We start from the raw sequence: 18,077 nt of genomic DNA, 5'->3' as shown, positions 1-18,077 counted from the left end.
ACACAGCACTTTGTAAATACCTTTTCAGCACACACATCTGTACAAGCAGTTTGATATACACATGACATACAGTTCTAATACATTTGTAACACAAGCATCTTTTATAAATCATTTTGATATTCACCAATGACATATAATTATTTACAAAATTCCAGCTTGTTATGCTGGCAGTATCTCCTTTCATCACAATGTAAATATCTGCTATGGAAGCAGTACATATGCTAGTAGGACACTACAGATATTGCTGCCTACAAGCACTACAAAACTCTTTGTTGCAGGATGTCCACCTTTTGTGCAGCATCAGAGTTCTCAGTGCCATGTTTGTGTGGGAAAGTATGGCTGATATAGTGGTTGCATGGACTGTTATGTGTCAGACGTCATGGCCACTGTGTGCACTACTACCACTGTGAACCCACTAATACTGCTCTATGTTGAAGTGGTACACTGTGGTCTATATAACATCACTGTAGCAAGACAAACAGCTATAAGCCAAAGGAAAGTCTGCCAATAGTGACATATGTTGGTATGAAGTATGGGCAATATGCTGCCAATGTGCACACACAACCACAACCTGGTCTGGGCCCTCAACACAACCTTCTCCTTCACAAGTGATACTTCCCCCAGACCATACCACATATTAGCCCTCCAACATAATCACCCAAACATGCCACCTCATAACAAAATTTCTAATCCCCATCAATATGTATGCCTTGAGTAAGGTAGTCTGTATAGGTAATGGATATAAGAACCACCTATTATGTCAGTGACTGAGAGGTGCTCTAGTGTTGGACAAATCTTCAAGGGACAGTTTTGAGCTTTTTTATTTTTCATTTTATTTTCAACTCAAAGTTTTATTCGTATTAAAGGACTACATTTTAATTGGAACACTTGTGGATTTCGTTGATTGGCCATCCTTGGGTAGATTTTCTGTCTTTTTTCTGCCAATATTGACTGTTTTTGTGACAGACCACCTTTAGCGTTTGGGAGTTATTTATTTATTTATTTACTAGTGTTGGACAAATGTGCTCATCTCAGTAGGAACACATGCCTGTGTAACCTATAACCATATCATGTGTTCTGTTTGTTGGTGTGAAAAGCAGAATGCCTGTAAGTACAAAAGATTTGTTTCCCTTTCCTAATAAATGGAGCATCATCATACCTATAAAAAGGTATGACACCTGTTAGTATTAAATCTACATAATAAATCCAAACTGTAGAAACTGGACATGATAAATATGAAAGTTATTTCAGTAGTAATATGTAAGCTGCAGCACTGTAACAAAATAATACAATTTCTACTTATACTAGCATTATGCATACATATCTGACAGCAATATTACAAGATACTACATAATGTTAAAAAGCATATTTATCCCTGTGCCTAGAGGTCCACTCCATTCTTCTCTGGAACAAGAAGGAATTCTCCATGATATCTGCCTGAAATACGAAACAAGGAAAAACAACACATTACTCTTTCATTAAATGTCCAATAACATCAGATATATTTATAAGAGAAATAACAGGATAGTGGCAAGATTACAGATGCTTGCTATATATCTCAGGAGCCCTTGCTCTGACTGCTCCTTCGTCTCAGCTTTTAAGGTCAAGATGGTACCTGCTCAGGTCACTGCAGTGGTACCAGCATTGCTAACTAGTGCAGGGTATTCTTCAGATGCTGTCCTTGCAATACTTTCCCAGGCATTCACTTTATACTGGGGACCATAATGGGAGACCCCAGTCAGGCATTCCCAGTGGTCCCTATGCAGCAAGATGACAAATATTTTGTTTTCCTTGCTGCATTAGTTACCAGGGAGCCCTGCCAAAATAAGTACCCTTGGAAGCAATGATGATTCACCAGATCACATTCCAGAACTATGGTAGCCTTCTTGCAGTCATACGTGTTGATGTTGTTGGCATATGATCCATCATCAGTCAGCTAGTTAGTGCCAACATTACATGGAGCAGATGTACATGGCATGGCATGATGGTTTTAGAGTGTGGACACTGGCATTAAAATGTGTACAAGCTTTATGGAATCCAACTGTGATAGCAGTTTTGCTCTTTAGCACTTCTGTTGGCTACAGAAGTAAAATAAACGTCCTTATGTCCTCAGAAGGGTCATAGACCCACCCATATATGCTGACTGCACTTCACAGGTGCTCATGCACATGTATGCATGTGAGCAACCCTCTTAGTGCAGCACTGGTTATTGCAAATGAGGAAAATGTGTGATGCAGGGTAATTCATTCCATTCTGCCAGTGCCTCATTAGCACAAGGACTGTGATAGAAGCTTTGAAGTTGTGTAATATAAGCTCCCTCATCTGCCATAGATGGCATCACTATATGGAAGTTTGCTTCACAACTGCAAGCCGAGCAATGTTAGCAATTGTAGAGAAGGATTTCTACAAGCAGCGGTTGTTTCTGAAGGTATGTTTGTAGGAAATTATATTGCTGTAAACTGTTACTCATGCAGTTTTGTTGTGCTTCATGATATCCTTGACACAATGCTATTGTAGTGTTTGTTTATGTTGCAGTTTTCAAGGCACAGCAATGCTGCCACTGTGCTGGAGAGTGTTAGCTTAACTGAGGGTCTACTGCTATGGTCAGGTAAATGGGTTTGCAGTTTACCTTCCACTTCATTTATGGGTGCTCTGTGAGTTGTTACAGTTCTCATATACCTGTAGGTATAGAATGAGTTTTCAGCCTAATGCTTTCTGATATGACAGTTTTCTGATGTCTTGTACTGGGTGATAACTACAGCAGAAGCTGCTGCAATACTGCTTGGCTTCTTGTGTTATTTTGTTGTGGGGACAATGTGTGATATGTATATTACTCAGTAGGAAAATTACACTTGCTATATGCTATTATGCTAATAGTTTTGTGCAAGTTGCTCTGAGTCTTCTTCTGTGCATTGTGTGCTTGCTTGGGGGAGTGGTGGACAGATAGTGCAGTGAAAAGCAGGGCATACAATGTGGGGCATTATCCATCAGACATGCAGGGTCTCAATATTTGCAGGCTGTTCCTGACATTCTCCACTTCCTCCCAACCACATGTATCACATATGTTGCTGAAGCATGTGGGGTATTATTGAAATGGTTGTGAGTTGTGGGCCTACAATTGCAGTGAGTCATGTGTGATTTTTTTCTGTAGCTCCCAAACTTTCCACTATGCACATATCTGACTGGTCTTAGTGAGGAACCAGTTAAGGGGCAATAGCACTTAAGAGCGATGGTTGTGTCATAGTGACACAGGGCATTATATGTCAGGCTTATGCTATTTCAAATTAGTGTTTTGGTTTGGTGGTAGTAAGATTTACAAATATGACCACATACAAGGACATCTGTGTACACTCTGAGATGAGTGCATTCCCAGTCTGTGGGATATAATGCTGTATGACCATGTTGACCTGAGGGATGCATACTCATATCATCCAATGTCCTACCTAGGTGAATGAGAAGGTTGCCCACACTCAGTGGACTACATGCCATTTTGCATTTTACTTGTAACAGTGATAATTAATAGTGCCATTCAGATACTGCTTTGGGCCTGTGTCATGTACACTGGCTGTGTAAATCTGACAGTATACACTGTTGAAGTCTTCCAAATACTGCATGGTATTTCTCTGTTGGACTAAGTAGCCTATGCCCCTACAGATGTCAGCAGCAGTCCCACATAATGACATGTATGTAATCTCTGTCTTCATCCAGGTTACTTGTGACCTCTGTCCTGTGTGGGTAACACACGCTGACCATGCACACATTGCACCTTCTCAGACTTCCCATAGCTCAGATTTACATTTATGTAACCAGTCTTGCATGTTTTACAGGTGCATGGTTCTTGCCACCTCTGTCCCACAGATTTTGTAGCTGTGTAGGAATATACTGGTTATAATCATAACAATTCATGCAGACATATTTCTTTTCAATCTCAGACTGCCATGTCACAGCATGGGACACAGAAAAAGTGCAATTCTTCCACACAGAGAATGACTTCCAACTTCAAGACACCCATCTGCACAGGTGGCAATCAGTCATGAAAGATATGACTGGGCTTTCTATAAGCATGCTTAGTGGGATGTGATAGCAGACATAAATACTGTCAGTGTGGTCAAAACAGAAACTATGATCAGGTCAGATGATGGATTAGTGATATAATCAGTGCTGCAAGAGCTAGCACAGCCCAACTGCCACAGGAGCAGGTGTCATGAGAGGTGGTCTGCTGACCCAACCACCACTGGCAGAGACAGAGGAGTTCCTAGCATCTCTGCATGGATATCCAAACAGTTCCAGCATCAACGATGGAGTGATAGTCACTGGTGCAGAGATAAGTAGGATACTAGGCATATCTGTTGGTGATGCCCATTTAGGTACTACACTGTGTGAGTTAATACAACTTACAGCCATCACAATTTCCTTTTACAAGAACATCTCATGTTCAAGTTCAGAGGACACCTACCCAAGGTATGTTAACTGTTATTTTACTGTACCGCTGTATTAATTATTAGTAGTGCTATAGTCACAGGGCTACAGATATTGATGAAGGGTTCTTAGTTAGTTTGGGTAAGTTCTGGTGTCTTCATGGGTGCTTTGTTAAAGGATCCTCCATTATGGATAATGTCCTGCCTGATAACAGGGAAGTGTCTTGCTCTGAAGATGATGGCAGCCAAATCCCGACACAGTCAAAGTTCATGGAGTCACTGGTAGTCTTGGGCAATGTGATGGCCACTTTCCCACCCTGTTCCACAGACACCACAGCTGTGCTTCTGCATCCTACAGCACAAACCCAGGATGATACCCATGGAAAGGAAGATGACAAAACATCTGCCTGGGAAGTGGTCCCATTACCTGTGACACAATCCCCCTTGGTTGCTTCAAGCTCCATAGAGCAGGAAGATGATATCAGTGGGCAGCATGCTGATGGCATGCCATGGGTACTATTCACCTCCCAAGCTAAGTGTATCAAGGCCACTATCCAGTGTTTGTGCAGGGCCATAGTGCATTAACAGGCAGACACCATTACAAGCATTGCTGAGCTGGCTGGATTAGTACATGTGTGCATGATAATCTGAGTGCATGGGCCACATATGCAGCATCATGGACGTGTGGTGTAGGGAGTCTGCCCACAGTAGGTAGCCTGCTATGGCCACACATCTTGGCCAGTGCACTTCCTGTGGTCGGTCCTCCTCCACCTCCTCCATTGCTGAGTCTGATACTTCCTCCTCCTTAATGTCTGTACCAGCTGTAACTATTTGCATATCAGGATATTTTGTTATTTTGTAAAACTGCACAGACTGCAAATATTTTACTATATGTTGTAGGGTCATACTGCAGTGCACTACCAGATACATCCATACAGCACAATTGGGCCTTAAGCAGGCCAATCATACAATCAGCAATGACCAAGGTCTGCACCAGGGCAGGGTTGTGGACATTCCCTGCAGTGTTTGGGGTTTTATCATAGTTCTCATTGACCAGGACATATCTTGCATCACCAATAACATGTCTCTGAAGAAAATCAACCTGAATGAACTGCTGGTATATGTTGCATGTGTGCCATACGTATGAGTCATTGGCACTTCCTGGGTGGACTGCAGACACATTCTAAATTATAATACAAATAATGTTATTTTTAATACATGTAACTTTTTTTTACTTGTAATTCTGAAGGTGTTATTTATGCACTCAAATGCCCATGTAATAAATTTTATATTGGTGAAACTAAAAGGGCATTTAAAGTTAGATTAATGGAACAAGCCAGAGACATTATTAACAACAAAGAAGAAAGTTCTGTGGCTATGCATTTAAAAAAAAAATCATGATGGTAAAAATGAGGGGTTTCAAGGCACAGTCTTGGAAAAAATAAATGTGTCTCGTTTTGATGCTCTCAAAATTAAACAACATTTATTATCCAAAGAAGCCACTTATATTTTAAAGTTTGGTGCTTTGTACCCTCAGGGTTTAAATGAAGATTTGAACTGGAGGGTACTAATTTAATTTTATGAATTTACTTCTGATTGTTGTTAATTAATTAATTACTCAATTAGTCATTGAGAGTATATATAAGGTTAATGTTTTTTAAGTTCTTTACTCCTTGAAGGCTACGGCCGGGACGTCAGAGGAATAAAGTGTATTTTCTGCAGATTTGTGGATCTCTTTGTGGTTGTTTTTCACATTCTAAATTATACCCTGTGTATTATAGATCATGTGGCAGTTGATAGAGTGAAAATCCTTATGGTTAATATACCTTTGCCCCCACTCCCTAGTTGGAGCCTTTACTGTAATGTGGGTGGCCTCAATATCTCAAGAGATTGGTCTATGTCATTAAAAGCCCACATGGTGTTGGTTCTCCCCACAGTGGTATGAGGAAGCCTCATATGCTCCTCCACATGCTGTTGCATGGCATCAAGGACCTGGTGAAGTATTCTTGAGGCAGATGCCTAAGATACATCCACTGGGTCCCCCAAAGGTTGTAGAAAGGTCCTTGTTGCTAGTGCTCTCAAAACCATGCATACCTTGGTGTCCACAAAAATAGATTCTCCATACATTCCCCCAAGCCTACGTATGGGCCATATGAGGGTAACACATATTGACAACATCTTGCATGTTGGGTGTATTTACATGGTAGAAAGCCACACCTTCTCTGTCCTGGAGACAATGACATGTTAGGCACAGATGGATGATTCAGTGCTGCGACGCTTAACACCATGACTACCGGCAATGTTAACATCCTCTTGCATAGACACATTTACCAGTGTAGCAGCTCATCAGGACCTGTTTTGGAGGTCTGTATCCCTTAACTTCAACTTTTTGCCAAGGACCACAACTCTGGAGTTAATGTCTCTAGGCAAAATTATATATATATACTTTTGAATCCGTCCAGCACATTGTTTTCACACATTTACATTTACAATTGCCCTCATATTAATACTGTTGTTCAATTCAATCTTTTTAAACAATCATGATTGCCCTCATTTTAATGTTGTTTATTTCAATCTCATTTACTGCCATTTGCTAATTAACCAGCCACTGAACTTCTCAAGTTTCCACAGTAGTGCTGTGTCTTTAAATGGTTGCCACATGGCACATGGCTGCTCTTCACACAAAATCGTCCACCACAATGCAAAAACTTTGTCTGAATACTGAGAACAGAGTTTGGTATCTTCACAGCTGTACATGTATCACAATGTTTACTCCTGCTGTCTTGGTGTAGTTCAAGATGAAGATAAACTGATCTTAAGTGCAGTTTGCCAAATACGTCACTTCTTTCATCATCTAAAGCAGGTGTCATGTGTCTGTCTCTTTCTCTGTCTCTCTGTCTTTCTCTCTCTCTCTCTCTCTGACTGGCTACATGTCAACATATATTCACACTTCACCAGGTTGCTAGGATTAAGGGAATATAGCTATGAGTAGGACCCAAGGTGCAGGCCTGATATATTTTCAGTTATGTCCACCTTTGCTAGATTCTGTAACTCCTCTTCTGCTTTCTGTCCTACATAAAGAGATATTTGTCTCTTTGTCAAAATAACTAATGTTACACTATAGTTTATGTGCAAAAGCCAACTTGATGATCTTTTAACTTAGTAATGACTTGAAACAAGTTGCTATATTAATTTTACATATTGTCTAGTGTATTTTTGTTGACATCTCTTCATATGCTATTCAATATTTGAATCCCACCTATTGACAACTGTGTAGGACAGCTCATGAGATCTGACCCACACCATTCAATTAGGTTGAAAGCAACTTTTGTTACTCTTTCATTCACTTAGGCCTCTACCTCAGAACAACTTTCCTCTCACAAGTTTAATAAATTTACATTTTTTATGCATAAATTAAATTTGTCTTGTCTTGTTAATTCATATTTGTTTTCCAAGGCAGTCCACTGATCTCAATGGATCATTTGCAGGCACAGCCCTGGTAAATAGGATAACATAAGAAATGAATAAACATATTTACAGACACAAGAATATGCTATAAAAATACACATATTTATAGATGAAAAAAGATGCTACAATGTGCAGTTGAAGAAGCAGGACAAAGTCAAAACATGGATGGAAAAATGGAATAATGCTTAGCAATCTTTTTGCTTGATAATTCTAGTGATGGTTATACTACAGTATTTCCAAACAATTGCAAAAATAGTACATGTATCCCACCTTTTCATTCCCTTGAAACCTCTATGAAAAAAAATGTATGAATATTATTTCTTGGTGCAACCTCTCCAGAGATGGGAAGGCTTTGCAAAACAATTAAATAAGTGATAAAAAATATGTTTATGAAACCTGATAAAAATGGAGGCTTTGTTGTGATGGATTATGTTGGCTATATTAGTAAAATATATGCATTACAAATATGGATGTTTATTGTGAAGCACCTATGCATGAAGTTAACTTGACATATAGGCATATTGACATCATATAGTATAATTTCTTATTGCAACTGGATATCTCTTTTGATGCTTATAAGTTTGTGAGAATAGGAAAGGCTATTATACCAGCTATTTTTTTTTTATATGCCGAAAGTGCAAATGCTGATCTACCTATGTACTCATTTTAGATGCTGGTTGTTCTAAATGCAATATTTTGGTGACAATTTAAAGATTTTTGGCATTTGTTGCATAATATTATTCCAGAGTTATTTTCAGCAGATTTTTTTTCGTTACAATTGTTGTGGTAGGCCTTTGTATTGTAATACCATATCATGTGGGTTTAGAATGGTTTAATGTAGCTTTTCGTGAATTTATTTTTAATCATTTGCTAGTTTGACTACTACCTTTATTTATGGAACTGATTTTAGATAATAATTCCATCTTTTTCTGAAACTGAGTACTACTATCAGAGATCTGTGGTTTCAATGTGCACAATCTGTGCCCATATTTTGTCAGATATTGTCTTATGGTGGATCTATGTCATATGATCAAGTTTCCAAAAACTCAAACATCATCTACTTTTTTATGTTTATGCAGGGAGGACAAGCCCCTTTCCACTCTCTATGTGGGATGCTGCACCCCCCACACCCCCTGCAAATTATATATACTAACTCCAAAATCGTACTCCAGTGAAGAAAATGGTAAATTTCCTGATCCTCTCTGTAATGCAATCTCCATTCAAAAGCTTTCAGTTTTCAAAACCTTGATCATATGGTCTCGACCATATGAATTTCAAAGTTTCTGAAATCTCCATCAGCTGAAACAGATCCCTTACAGTATTAGGACTATTAGGACCAGTATTATGATTTTAATTCAAAGTTTGCTATTGTTTGAATTTTTTTGCCTGATGCCTTGATGATATATTTGTAGTTTTTGGACAGGATCTGTAGGAAAATTAAATAAGTTTATTGACTATATTGGTTTTACTAGTCAGTTTCTAAAGTTTACCTATCAGTACCATGTAAATGAGAAACATTATCTACATCTTATTATTTTTTAAGGGTGATGGTCAATTTCAGTCTCATATATACCATATATGCCCACTTATTCATACTCATATTTGCACTTTGATAGCTGCCACCCTTTCACCAGAAAAAATAGTTTAATTAAAAGGCAGATGATGAGACTTGTAAGAATGATTACTGATGAGTATGTTTTGGTATGTGAAATAGATGAACATAAGAATATGTTTATGAAAAGGGCTTACCGCAAGATATGACTGAAGACATATACAATGAGATTACGGTAAAAAGTTAATAACATTTATTTACATTTATTAGGCTTAGGAAAGAATACTACAGTGTTCCAGGAGCTAGAAAATACAATATTTTGCCAAGGCATGACTTTGACTTACAACACTGATTGCTTAGCTATCACATATATTATTAGGAAGAACTGTTTTCTGAATTGAATTGTTTACTACTGACCCAGACTTCAAAGAGAATTTTTGTTTGTTTTCTAAAGGTTATATTTAAACAAGGAAGGAAGGAAGTTAAAAAGTTTATTAGAATTAAAAACAATGCAAAGATAAAGTAGAATGAGATCAGACATTTTTTAAACGTGGAACTTGTTCTGTACGCCAGTGTATACAAGAAGGGGATGAATTTGTTATCGGGACTATACTAAGAAAAATAAAAAGTTATCATAATTTTGTTACTACAGGCATACTTTGTGCTGCTTTATGTTATTAATGCCAATAGTTTTTTATATGGAGAGAAAGTTCATTAAGAGAACAAATTAGTGAAAGTGTATATTAATGTGTGTTAAGAAACAATATTACAAAAATGTTTTATACAAACATGCTACATATTGTCCTGATTTTACAAAGTTTACATTCACAACTTTAAAGAAGGTAGACACAAATCATTGAGGTAGACTTTGTGAAGATACTGTTGAATATAAAGAATTGATTTGGCAATTAAAATGAGAACTTGTGTCCTAGCAGGTAGTAATAAAAATATATTTCTTTTAACAATGTACTTAAAATGAGTGCAGACAAATTTTAGGGGGTTATGCATATTTGTTTTTGTACTTACCAACTTTATAGAGTTTATAATTTACTTTATTTTTTTAAACTGTTTGTTAAATTTAGAGTGTTAACTGTTAAGTGTTTAATTTGTGTCATATGATGTCTGATTTTTAATACTGTGCAAATTGCATACTTCTAAAGAAATCTATGTATTGTGTGGATTAAAGCACGTAATCTGGTAATAATGTGCCATAGTGGCTGACTCCTGCAGTGTTCTTTCTGTTAGTCAGCTCTGAGACATAAAGAGACAAAGCCCTGATAACTATGTAGGTGACCTAAGTGCAGTTAGTAGCTTAGGCTTCTACATCGGATGGCTGGAAGGGACAGCAGTGAGCACCATTGCTGGCTCACCCATCCTGGGTGAGGGAGGTGGCTTGGTTTACCACATAGGGTGACACCTAGCAAGAGCACTACATATTACCCAAGACGTATTGAACCAGCAGGATCTGTATGGTTATGGTATGTAGCATCAGTAAACTGATGGGATTCCGGTATGCAGAAGCATGTTTTCCTTTAGGGGAATGCAACAGTAAGCTCAGTAGATAGTAAGCTGTCCCCCAGGATCAATATTTCTCCTGCTTAGTAAGAACCGACTCTCACCAGGGAATGGAGAGCTGATTGGCACTCCCAAGCAGAAATGAACGGGCTCTCACCCAGTCCAGAAGTGCTGGCTCCCATGGGCCCAGAATGAATGCAATGACTGTTTGATGGTAGTGCAGACATCAGGCATGACCTGGAGGGAATTTTATGGGGTGATGCTTTGCTGAATTGTAAGCATACATTTCTGCATTTGCTTTCTGTAGCTTGTGCTGTGACCTTACCCTTTATTAAATATCACTTGTTAGAATGTAAACAGATGCCTCTGTGGTTTTCACCATCTTAATTTCTAGCTTTACTGTGGTTACTTTTAACTCTAGAATTGCATTTGTGCCAGTTGCGTTTTGTATACTGACACTAATTACTGTTTCGTTTTATTATCTTTTAACATACATTGTATGCATGAACTTCTGTTTTGCCTATATGTATGTTTTCATCTATCATATATCTTACTGCTGTAATGCAGTTTATCATTTCTATTGTTATTTTTACACATTCTGGTAGAGTTATTTCATTTCTTGCACTTTGTACATGCATTTCCTTTGCTGAATTAAGACATCTGGGAGAATATTGTCTTTCACATTACTTGCATACTGTCCCACACATGCCTTTTATTTTTTAACATGTATTTCTTTATTCTTTCTATTGTATGCACATCGGTCTCATGTTTTATTTTATTTTATTTTATTAATGTCACTTCTTTTCATCTGTCAGTTTTCTTGACTTGCATCGCTAACATTTCAACAGACCTTGAAAAGTCTAGAATTCTCTTTCTAATGCCATATCAGGTCTGGGGGTACCTTTGTTTTACTCTTTCTTACTTGCATATCTGTGTTATTTGCATTTATTTCTCTTTATCCATAAGCAACACAAGGTTTTTCAAAACCAAAACAGGAGTATTTTATTAAAATAGTAATGCAAAATATATATACACAAGCCAGTACACACAGAATATGCTTCTTCAGGTGTTTAAAATTAACTGACGTCAAAAATCACACTTAAATGTGGTTTGGCTCTGTGATGTAGAGGGACAGAACCCTTACAATGACCCATGTGACTGGTGTTCAGTTAGTGACCTCTGCAGTGGAGGAGAAAGTGAGGAAGAGGATCAAAGAAGAGTGTGCAGTCACCAATCCTGGGGGGAGCAGGAGGTAGTTGGGGAGAACATGATAAAATGGGATTTCTTGGGTGGAGAAAAGGGAAATCACTTGAGGGGAGAGGAAGGAGTTGCTTGCCAGCAACATCTGTTGTGGAAATGCAGGATGACCAGCACAGGAAGCCCATTGCCCATCCACTTCTGGCTGCATAAATTGAATGTTTGTAGAGATACTACGTCTAAAAGAAGTAAAAACTCTGAAACCACTCCTAATGGCTGTCTAAATGTGACCCCATCCAGGTTGACCATCACCCCAGCGATGAAGAACAAATAGGCCGGCTGACTGGGAGAGGGTTGATCGTTGGCAGGCAGTTGGGGCAAATATTGTTAAAAAATTCACATTTATATGTTTAGAACTGACTGCATGATCCAATAGTCACGTGACAAACTAGTATTTCAAACCCCACTGACATAAAGAGCAGAACTGCATTTTTAAATTGCTGGGCCTGTACTTCAGCTATGAATGCCGTACTATGTGATTTTACCTTGTTTAAAGTTATTATTACATCTTTGGATATGAAAAGGTGTAACATAGCTTTCATATTTTTTAATTGATTTGCATTTTAATGTCTCGATTTTGAATAAATTATTGGAATATGCTATTGTCGCTGATCCCACTGAACCTCTAATGTGTGGCATGCCCAAAATACATAAGATTCTTGAACAACATCTGCTGTAACCCATTGTCAGTGGATACAGGTGTGCAATGGTTCCACTTTCTAGTTATCTTAAGAAAATTGAAAAATCGTTTTAAATAATGATAATAATATCATTATTGATACAATATATCTTCTGCACGTTTCAGTGTTTCTTTTGTAATACTCCTCATGAATAATATTTTTAATTGCAAACATTCAGACACTTCATTATGATACCTAATATTTAAAATATTGATGCAGATGGGATGCATTTAAGGAAACATTGCATTTTTTTCTGATTCAATATTCATACTCCATGTACCTTATTAGAATGGTTCTTAAGTATAATTGCATTTATTTTTAAAAACATTTGCCAGCACTTACCAAGTATACCAATGGGCATGCCAAATGCAGACACTTAAGTTAATATAGTATTAGCAGAATGAAAAAATAATTTTGTCTGAACAGTTTGAATTTTTAAATGTTAGTTACGTAGAAGTTCACTATTTTTTTAAATGTTAGTTACGTAGAACTTCACTATTTTTTTAAATGTTAGTTACGTAGACCTTCACTATTTTTTTAAATGTTAGTTACGTAGAACTTCACTATTTTTTTAAATGTTAGTTACGTAGAACTTCACTGTTTTCTAACATATGGATCAGTGACAGGAAGGTTACATTTTTCTACAGGAAGTGTGTTCGTTTGAAATGCATATACTCTAGTGATAAATGTGGTTATCAAGTGTCTAATCAGACTTTCACTTTCATTTTTATGATGAACGTGATAATGAAGATTGAGAAACATATCTGAAACGTTATAGTGGAAGACAGAAAAATACACTACAGGTGTCAATGTATAATGTACCACGCTAGAGCTAGAGATATTATACATTGTTTACTTAGCATTATGAAAATATGCAGTATTTTCATTTATATAACCATGTCCAAGTGACTTAAAATCTACTATTACATGGCTTCAACTGAAACCTTAGACCCAGACAGAAGGAAACCATCACTGGTACATTTTAAGTTGTACAGCCTGAGATACTGAGCATTGTTTACACTGTTAACTATGCAGAGAAGTATCACACTTGCATTTTTCTGTAAAAAAATCTCAAAAAACAAACACCTAAAAAGAATAATTTGGCTTCTTATGAAAGTTTAAATCTGACTGAACAAAATGATATGTCTACATTGCATGGTTGAAAAGATATGAGAACATGTGTGTGAAAACAGAAACATACAAATTTGGAGTTTATGCCTAACAATATATTACTGTATTGATGCAAAGACTTTGAATGTGCTGACTTTTATCATTGTAAACAACAGTGTTTTTTGAACATTACTTTTAAATAGCATTTATTGTTAATGAGATATTTATTTTTGACTTTTGTTTAACAACTTGATTTAAAAATGCTTAAGAATTTAAATAGGTTACTAGAGGTGTGATATTGCACAGGTAGTAGGTGTTGAAGAATTAACTGTTTTCACTAGATGTTTTGTGGAGCTTTCTCCTGTGTCAAAAAAGGAAGCACATCTTTTTAGTCTTGATACAGGTGAAAAAAATGTAGAAAGTGTTAGAAATTTTAACAAAATATGCATGCAGTTGTGTGCGCGGGTGTGTGCATATGTGTGTGTGTGTACTCGCGTATGTCTGTGCTGTGTGTGTTTGTGCTCATCCTTTACTGGTGAATAAGTCTCTCTCACCAAAGTCCCATGCTTCTTTTCTAGAACTCTCCTATCAACATACAAGTGTCACATCAAAATAAATTGTTAAACTGCACTGGTTAATTCTCCAAAAATAGTATGTAATGTTTGCTGTCTCTAGGGAATACTTAACAACCTTTCAGATTTACTCCTTACACTTCTTGTCAGGACTGTCCATTTGGCTTTTCATGTTGGTCCTGTTCCCCAAGGTGGAAAAGGCCGGATAAGCAGGACCCCTGCCAGAAGATGTTGCTAGTGTTTCGTTTCAGTTTCTAGCAAACAATCTAGTGTTAACAACTAGTTCAAGACAAAAGAAGAGACATGCTTCCTTTTGTGACATTGTTATTTTTATTATTTTTGCAAGATTTACCAGCGCAGGATATACGGGCACACACACACAAGCAGACACGCGTGCACACACACACACACACACACACACACACACACACACACACACACACACACACACACACACACTCACTCACTCACAGTAAAGCTTGTATGCTTCTGGTATCAGTATACAATTCTCACATCAGAATGAATCACATAAACTGCACATGTAAATTCTCTAAAAAAAAATAAATTTACATGCCTGATGTCTTCTGTTAAAGTTTCTAGCTACACATACCTTGATCAGGGGACAAAGGTGGAAGGTATTCTAGATTCAGACTGTGAGGGGTGAGTCCAAGAGACTAGGAAAGTAGAACTGGTCACTGTGTCATTTATGTCATTGATGGTGGTGGCTAGTGATAAATTCGGTGTGAATCATCAGATTGGCAAAACTCAAGTGTGGGTCCGAAGGCTAGAGAGCAGTGAGTCAGGTCTATATCATCAGATTGAATGCTGATAATCTCGAACGCTCTAAAGAGTGAAAATGCTGGAACTCAAAGTGTTTTTGTTTTGAGATCGCAGTACAGTGAAGATCAGAATATTTGCCCTTTCCTCACTGTAGTGCGATCTTGGAGTTGGAATATATATTTAGCAGGGAGTGTGGGGGGTGCAGTCCCCCCACAATAAGGAGTTCAAGTTCTGGCATTTTTGCTCTTTACAGTGTTCGAGATTTTCAACATTTCATCTGATAATGTAGACCCTTCACAGCAGTTGAATTATGAGGTGTTTCCAGCCAAAAGCCCTGGGTCATATATGCACTGTCACATCACAAGACATTACCTAACTGCAGTATATCTGTTATCTGCAGAGCATACCTCTCAAATGTCCAGAATTTTCACAGAATGCCAGATTTTTGCCTCATATTTTTGGACTGTTGCTTATAAAACATATGGTTTTCTAGCAAATCATTGAGTACCAAACTTTCCAAGTAATAACAGACATTTGAGGTTTAGACTTTATATCCTTCAGTAAATGCATGCTAATGCAAAACCTGTACTCTAGCAACTTTCTAAGTTTATAAAATGTTTAAAACCTATTCCTGATTTTGAGCTTATTTTTGCTTTGACCAAAATTCTTGCACTAAGATTTTGAGAGGCATGCTGCAGAGTTGCCCCTTAACATACAATGTTAATTTTGTGAAGTTTGCATTTGTTCACACTCTCCACTGTAAGTTTGTTTGTTTGCCTTTTTGGCTTTTCCCAGTTAGGGGTCGCCACAGCGGGACTCCAGTTCGCTAATGACTGGCAGTAGATTTTTATGGTGCCAAGTTGCCAGCCCGACACCCAACCTTCAATGAAGGCATGCCCATTTACGCATGTCTTTCGAATGCCACTCAACCGCGGGGAGGACATGCACACTCCACTGTAAGTAATTATCTCAGATATCCTTATTTGTGAATACTGGTGTTTATTTACTGATGCTTACATTATGCTACAGAGGTGTTAAGTTAAGGAATGCACTGCTGTTGAAGTTACTTGTACAGACATGATTACAGCAGTATTTCAGATTGTTACAACACAGTGAATATTGTAGCTTCAGTGCACTTTAATTAGCAGAGATGTATCTCAAATATGCTGAACTGTAAATGCTGATATTCTATTGTGGGTTCTATAACATAAGATAGCATTTCCTGTCAAGCTGATGCAAGACTACTCTGCATCTAGAATGCTTTAAAGCTATTCTGCCATTGATATGAAATTGCCTTTGTCCTACTAGAATTAATTTCAGAGTAATCTTTGTGGGTGAGTGTGTAAGCTGCAGTTTGTATTCAAATAACAATACAGTTGTTTGACGGAGTGTCAGAGGTATAATAACTGCCTTTACCCAAGTTTGCACCAACCTTGATGGATTTGTTTAGAGAGTCAGTTTTCTTTATTTAAAAACAGAGATAAGAAGTTAAGTACAGTGGTGCAAATGCAGTAGGTAGAAGTAGTTTTGTAAATCTGGAAATAATCACCATAAGCCATCTAGTTGATTGAAGCAGATTGTTGTAGTTTTCCAAGATAGTCAGATGGGCGCTGTGAGGTGAATAGTCAGCACTGCCTAACTGCCATACTTTTATATAAAGAAGTGTGGGCATGTTAGTGGGGATGGGTTCATTCTGGGGGTGTGCCAATGGTGATGAGGCACTCCCAGTAGTCAGAATGCTCACAGATTTCCCTGCCCATTTTAGGTCAAGTGACAATTGAGCATATCACTTTCCATTGTTCAAAGTCCAGAAAAAAACATTGTTTTAATCCCCTTAACTCCATTATTGTTTTCTTTTGTATTTTTATCTTTAATTTTCTAAAAAAAAATATGTTTATTTTCCAGATTTATCCACAGTTATTGTTTACAGATGGGAAGGATTTTTGTACTGTAACAAAAGTAATATCATGTTAATATGTAAAACGTCCTTATAATGGGTAGAACAACCTTATATCAGCATTTTCGCTTTGGTAACACTTCATCAGGTCTGCCTCTTGCCAAATGTTAACATTTCGGTTTTCAACCTAACTTCTAAACAATAAACAATATTAATTTATGGTATATTTCTTAAAAACATCTCCACAATTAAAGGTCCAGTGATTGTGGATCTAATTAGAGGTCTTGCGGCTGGTGTGCGTTTTGTTAGCTCGCCACATGGATTTTATCTCAGTTATAGATAAAAGTCATTGTACAATTGTAGATTTGCTTCCTATTTAAATTAAAATAAAATTAATATGGTGCTTGCTAGTTTGGGATATTGTGAACAACATATGCCATTTTTTGTATGTTTTGGCAGCACATTTCCAGCCACATATTTAGTTCAGAGTTTTGGTCAGCCAGTGACAATATGTTTCCACTGTATTTGGGATTCTGCAATGCGTATCATGACAAAAAAGGAATGAATGAATGAATGAATGAATGAATGAATGAATAAATAAATAAATAAATAAAATGTATTTAAAAAGATATATAAAAAAGGAATAAAAATAAAGACAATCCCAACCCTAATACTGCCATGCTACTAACTTATTATCCAATACGACTCACACAAACCCTTTACTATCTTATGTCACCTTTCCCCCACACTTCTTCTTCTCTACTTCCTCATTTGTCTATTCTTCTAAGTTTACAGTATATACCTCTATTTCCCTTTCCCCTTGTACAA

Source organism: Protopterus annectens, chromosome 6.part0 (genome assembly GCF_019279795.1).
Source record: "Protopterus annectens isolate FY-2018-M chromosome 6.part0, PAN1.0, whole genome shotgun sequence".
NCBI lineage: Eukaryota > Metazoa > Chordata > Ceratodontiformes > Protopteridae > Protopterus > Protopterus annectens.
Note: the sequence above shows the minus strand (reverse complement) of the source record.